Below are 7,012 nucleotides of genomic sequence, written 5' to 3'. Positions count from 1 at the left end.
GGGCAAGCCACTCCAGTGCGTCTGTAAGATGTGTCTGTCCCTCACTCCGATGTTCAGGCCACTGTCACTTTCCCTCACTCAGTGACTCATCCCATCTCCAACCTGGACCCAGATTCCCACTGCTCCCCAGATGTGGCCCACCCCCCATTTCCTGATAGAGCTTTGAAATGGTGACTAAGATGCTTCTATTCTCCTGCTCCAGAGCCTCACATGGCTCAACCTCTTGCCAGCCTCCCTGGTCCCTTTCCAGCTGCTCAGGCCTCTGCCCCAGGGGCACAGCTTGTGCAAAGGCCCTAGAGCAAGATAAAGCCTGGTGTGTTGGAAGAGCAGGAAGTATACTCTGTGGCTAGCGTGGAGAGGGAGCAGGGGAAGGGAAAGGGGCAGGAACTGGTCCCTGCAGGGGAGGAGTTTACCTTTGACCTTTTAATGAAGTAAGTGTTGACTGGTTTTGGCCAGGGTAGGGAGTGGGAGATGGGGGACATGAGGGGCATGAGGGGGTGTTGAAGCCTGGAGGACATTGAGGCTTCTCTCTTCCACCTTCTCCTGCAGGGACCTGCATCTCTCTGAGGTCATTGACTCTGAATTTGGTTCCCTGACAGTGCTTGAATCATATTGATGACCAGACCCCCACACACAATCCCTAGTGGCTGCGTTGGGGACACCTCTCGCCTTCTCTCTCATTAGGGAGCCATATGTCTCATAGGTGACCACAGATGGAGAGAATAAGGCTAAGATAGAATCTGCTGGAAGACTTGCAGCGAGTGGTCTGTACTCTCAAGGAGCTGGAGACTCTCATGCTGAAGGAGTGTGATTTGGGGGTTGCAGCAGACATGCGCCCTACATCCAAGAAAGCAATGTGTCTTGGGTTTTAACCTCTAAATGCAGCCTGCCTATCTCAGCTCAGGTCTCTTTGGAGGTCTCATCCTGAGGTCTCTGTTCCAATTTAAGGCTGGTAGGTGGTGAAGACTCCAGTTTTCAAAATATCTGATGGACTCCAGGTGGAGTGTGTGGCTATTGCAGGAAGATCTTAAAGAGGCAGGTGAGGGTAGAGGACAGTCAAGCCAGGAGCACCCAAAGGGAAGGCAGAGGTCATTTGAGAGCCTCGCTCTGTCTCCATCTGTCTGCTATGCATCTACTGGCTTAAGGCCCCTTGCCCCCTCTTCAGAGCTTGCAAGAAAGCTGTTCCCAGTGTCTCTACTTCTGACCCTCCTGGAGTCCTCTGTGGGCACTGTGGTAGTGCTGGGCCCCAGGTGACACCAGCATCTGCAGCCTCCAGTGTCATTTGCATGAAATGGAAATGTTCACAGACTTATATGGGTTTGAGAATGAACACAGGGCCTCTTGAATGACTGGCCACCAACCGAGCCATGCCCCTGGTCCTTTCTCTCGGGAACCCACCCCAACCCTTCCTCCTCCCGTCATTGCTGCCTGGCAAATGACAGCCCTGGTCACTTACAGAGAAGACTTGGAATACTTCTGTCCCCTCCATCCATCACTGGAAGCCTGCAGGGACAGAGCTGGACAAGGTTGGCCAGAGGCTGCTGCACCACATGCAGTTGGTGTCCAACACACGCACATTGCTTCTGAACTCTGAAGCTGCAGAGGCAACCCTGGCCTGGCTTCACAGGCAGAGGCACTGAGATCCAGGCTGTGCACACTCTCTTCCCAGTAGCTTTTTACTCTGGTATCAGAACCAGCACTAATTGATTGCCCAATTCCCAGGAGGACCCTGTGCCTGAGGTCAGCAGCTGGCCCTGGGCCAGCAAGAGTGTGGAAGGGAAGCAGGCCGCAGGAGTGGAAACCTGGCTCAGAGATGGTTGCCAGCCAGCCTCACCACCCCATTCACCATGGGGACTGGTGTCTTCATAGTCTACCTGCTTCCCAGTCAGGACCGCCTGCCTGGCTGGCTGGCCACACACACACACACACACACACACACACACACACACACACTCACACTCACACATGCAGAACCTACAGCTCCATGTAGATAGGCTGAGACTCAGTGTGGCTAGGCTCAGGTGCTAAAATACCGCCAGTTATGGAACTGCTGTTTGTCTGAGTGTCCCCGTCTCTAAAGCCTTGGGATTACAACACAGGCAATGAACAGCCTTTCTATTGTCAATAGGTCACATATACATATATGAAGGGAAACAATGTGACTACATTCCCAGATCTCTTGGGGATAGGTGTAGTTGTGTAGGTCTGGATTCTGAGGTCATCAGACAAAGCCAGTACAAACTGGGGAGCTCTGGGTTCATTAGAGTCCCTGCCTTCCCCCCCTCCCCAAATAAGGTGGAATAACAAAAAAATATATTGGACAAGTTCTTCCTGTGTAGATCAGGATGGCCAGAGCTCACTGAGATCCACCTGCCCAGAACCCTGAGTGCTGGAATTTTTTAAAAGGTGTGACCATCACACCTTTAATCTTTTTTAAAAGGATGATTGGCTGGACTGGTGTTTCAGTGGTTAGAACACTGGCTGCTCCTGCAGAGTACCTGCATTGAGTTCTCTGTATTCACAACAGATGGTTCATGGTTCCTGTAACTCTAGCTCCAGGGGATCTGAAGCCTTCCTCTGCTCTCGGTATGCACCTGTATATTGAGGTCTTACTGTCTATTGTAATGTCAAGTGTGGGCTCCTAAGACCTGGAGTCCACATGTAGGCCTGTGTGATCCTGCCGCCAAGTTAATTCTGATTGGTAAATAAAGATGCCAACAGCCAGTAGCTGGGCAGAAGAGACACAGGTGGGGTTTAGAGTTCTCAGGCTTGAGGGCAGAGGAGAAGCAGGAGAAGAGGGTGAGGAAGGTGAAACAAGCCACCATGGGTTTGGTGAGCCATAAACACATGGCCCTGAGGGCTGGCTACATGAAGTTAAGAGCAACCCAGAGAAACATAATAAGTAATAATTTGGGGTTATCAACAGGAAAGAGGATTGTAATAACATAGAGGGTAGGTATGTGCTTAGCTCTTGTGCTGTTTGTTTGTTTGTTTGTTTTGGTTTTTTGAGACAGGGTTTCTCATTTCTCTGTGTAGCCCTGGCTGTCCTGGAACTCACTCTGTAGACCAGGCTGGCCTCGAACTCAGAAATCCACCTGCCTCTGCCTCCCAAGTGCTGGGATTAAAGGCGTGCGCCACCACTGCCCGGCAGCTCTTGTGCTTTCTAAGGCTTATTGTAAATATAAATGTTGTGTATGCCTTTTATCTGGGAACTAAATGGTAAAAGTTAGGGTAGAAACGCTGGCTCCGGATTAAAGATTTCTCCAACACCTGCACATCTGTACTCACATGTGCGCCCGTAACACATACAAACACAGATACACACACACAAAAAAAAACTAAAAATACTGAAAATAAATCTAAAAAAAAAAATAAGGTGGCTATGGGTTGAGCAGCACACCTGGCAAGGATGCCACTTACACGTGTGCACACACACATGCACAAATACCAACTATGCATGCATACACACATGCATAAATGCCACCTACATGTGCACACACATGCACAAACACAAAAACAAAATTATCCCCTCCTGCCTGAACAGACCTTGGGCTTCGAGCTCTCCACCACCTGCTTTTACTGTGGAGCTGCCAGGCTCAGCAGCCACTTGAGGTTGGCCCCAAAGCATAAAAAACTGATAATAACCATCATAGGATAATTATCTTAATTATTATCTAATAAAAAGAATATTTAGCGGCCTGACCCTCAGAGTGTACACACTATTTAGGGTCCTTCCTTCTTGTTTCTTTAAAATTCTTTTATCAGTCCTAAATTGGTGACCAGCCCCACGACTCGACTTCCATTTGTAACAACAAAATTTGACGAGCACGGTGTGGTGTCTCCACTGGCTGTCCACACTGCTGACAAGAAGGCTTTCTGTTGTTATGGTGAACACAGAGACCACAAGCAGCTTGGGCAGGAAAGGGTTTCTTTTACCCTACAATCCTCCGGCCACATGCCATCACTGAGGTAAGTCAGGGCAGAAGCCCTGGAGGTGGAGCTGATGAAGAGGGTACTGACTTCCACCCATGGCTTGCTCAGTCTGCTTCTTATAAAACCCAGGACCACCAGCCCAGGGATGGTCCCACCCACAGTGGACTGATGATGGCCCATCAATTAAGAAAATGTCACACAGTCCAATCTGAGGGAGTTGAGATCCCCTCTTCCCAGATGACTTTGGCTTGTATCAAGTTGGCAATCCCCCCACTACCAATACACACACACACACACATACACACACACACACACATACACACACACACACACACACACACACACACACACACAAACCTAACCAGCATGGGTTGCTCCATCTCCTGTTTCTAGTATCCACTTTAATGAGGTTAATATCCTGATGCCAGAGGAAATAGCCCTTACTACAGTTGCCAGATACCACTGTAGTCGCTTGGAGTAGCCTGAGATCTGTAACCACACACCTAAGCAGTGCACACTGATCCCCCATCATGCCTCAGAGGCCTGACTTTGCAGGCTGTGGCTAAGGGGAGACTTTGAGAGAACTTGGCCAGGTCCCTGAGCCAGGCTTGCACCAGGAAAACAAATTTAGGATCTGAAAGAGAAGCAACTAGGGGCTGCAGGGGACTTTGCTCAAGACTCAGTCCAGACAGCCTCTGTCTAGAAGGAACTGCCCTGCGTGATGGCAGCACATGAAGCCTGTACCAGCCTCAGTGTACCTCCTGGAGACACTGCCACAGCCTAATGCTCCCTAAAGGGACTATAACCAAGACACTGGAACTCCCATCCATAAGAACACACACAGATATCCATACCCATTCATCCACCCGTCAATACATTTATCCACCCATCTGTCCATCCCACCCACCCATCCATCCATTCATCCATCCATCCGTTTGTCTGTCTGTCCACCCATGAGTCTTTTTACTCCCCCTTTGTGTTTATTCCCTCAGATGCAGATGACCCCATGGCCATCTTCCTTTTCTTGCTTGCTGTGTGTCTTTGACTCTGTCCATCTCCGACACTCCCAGTTCCCAGCCTCAGCACAGGTACTGATCAAAGCTCAACATCCTGTTAACCACGTGCTGTTTCAAAGCTAAAAACAGCTGCCATTTAGAAGCCAACCTGAAGTAGGAACCCTACTGTTACTCCCTTGTGTGAGCTGGGGAGGTGACAGGCTCTTTGGTGGTTCATTGTGTGGATTAAGTGATTATAGAGGTTTCCCACACGTGTCCCCCAGGAGTGATGGTCTAGGGTCCTCATCACTTGGCTTTGTGGTGGTCCACAAGAGCTGGAACAGGTGCCCAGTGCACAGCACAGCCTTGGCAAGGGTAGAAGAAGCAGGTGGTTCGGGGAGACTGCCTTGCCACGTGGAGAGCAGCTAGGGAACCCACTCCTCCATCACAATGGCCTGTCCAAATGAGGACAGTTCTAGATGCATTTTAATGCTGGAGAAACTGAAGCAGAGAATCCAGGTGGTCTGGCCAGCTGTACAGATGAAACACAGAGTCTAACATCCTAGTGTCCTCCATATCTCTGTGGCTTTCTTAGAGTCTAGGGTAGTCCTGAGTGGTCTCACTCACTCTGCAGCTGGGGGTGGTCTTTAATTCCTCATCCTCCTCTCGCCTCTGCCTTCAGAGCGGATGGGATGACAGGCTTGCAACGCCATGCCTGTCTGTGGAGCTGAAGGATGGAACCCAGGGCTGTGTGGATGCTGCATGAGAGAACTCCACCCCAGTCGAACCAGACTCTCTTGACCACACCTCCTGTGGGAGCCCATTATACCACAGAGGAAAACCTAGGCTCGGAGCCTAATGGACTATCCCTTGAGAAAGTGTCAGAGGTCAATGTCCAGCCAGAGTCCCCAAAATGTGGCATCTTACTCCCTCAATATGCATGCAGCCTAGGCTGGCTTCCAACTCAACCCCCCTTGCCTCTGTCTCCGTAGAGCTATAATGACAGGCTGTGCAACCTTTCCCAAGCCTTGGTTTTCAGACCCATGAAACGGGTTGCGTTGCAGACTCCTTGACAGTAGCCGGTAGCACAGGCCGTCCTGGAGAATGCATGAAGCTCGCAGAGCTGGGAACTCAATGGGGACAGCTAGGCAGCGGAGAGGATTCCCCATTGCCTCATCACCAACCTATCCGTAACCTGAGGCGCTCAGACCTTGCTCTGGCACCCCTTGCATGAGACGCCCCCTCCCAGGCTGTCACCCCAGGTCACCTCCAGCTTTCTGCCCCGCCCCGAGAACAGCGCAGCCTCTGTGTCCGGGCTGTCTGTGAGCCAGCGTTGCCCAGAGACCGCGAGCAGCAGGCAACCCCCACCTCGGGCTACAGGCCCCACCTCGCTCAGCCGCCGGGACCCCGGGTTGGAGACAATGTGTCAGATCCTGAAGGAGGGGGGACTGGCGACACTAGGGGGCCTCAAGGGGCCTGGGAAAGGGCCAGGGGCGGATGCGAGAGGGTCGAGGAGCAGGAGGAGCCCGGTCTGCCCCTCCTCCAGCGTGCACGGGGACAGGTGTAGTGGGTCCTGGATGATCCGGCCGATCCCAGTCGGAAGGGAAGTGGCACGGGACACGAGCTATAAATACGGCCACAGCTGACTCGCGCGGTGGAAAGGGGGCACGGGCTGGGGAGACCCTGAGGCCCGGGACGTTGTCGCGTTTCTGTAAGGACAGCGGGGGGGGGGGGTCACGGTTCACGAAGACTGCCGCGTCTCCAGCCAAAACCTTGAAGCCCCCAGATAGATAACAAACCTTCCCTTCAGTCCCCTTTCCAGCCCTCCTCCAAGACTTCCCACTCAGACCCCACCCCCCCACCCCCCAAACTCCGATCCCCTCCCTCACCCCAGCCACTCTTCAGAACCCCTCTCCGTTCTCGACCACGCCCCCCGTAACCCCCCGACCACGCCTCCTTAGCAGATCCGACCCTCGGGCCCCGCCTCTTGCTGCAGCCCCTCCCACCTCACCCTTCAGCAGGTGACTATTTGGTGTCATAAACAAAGTTTGGGAGCGTCCCTACACCACCGCTTCTGAAGAGGG

Source organism: Arvicanthis niloticus, chromosome 3 (assembly GCF_011762505.2).
Source record: "Arvicanthis niloticus isolate mArvNil1 chromosome 3, mArvNil1.pat.X, whole genome shotgun sequence".
NCBI classification, from domain to species: Eukaryota; Metazoa; Chordata; class Mammalia; order Rodentia; family Muridae; genus Arvicanthis; species Arvicanthis niloticus.
The sequence above is the reverse complement of the archived record's forward strand: the minus strand, read 5'-3'. Positions refer to the sequence as shown.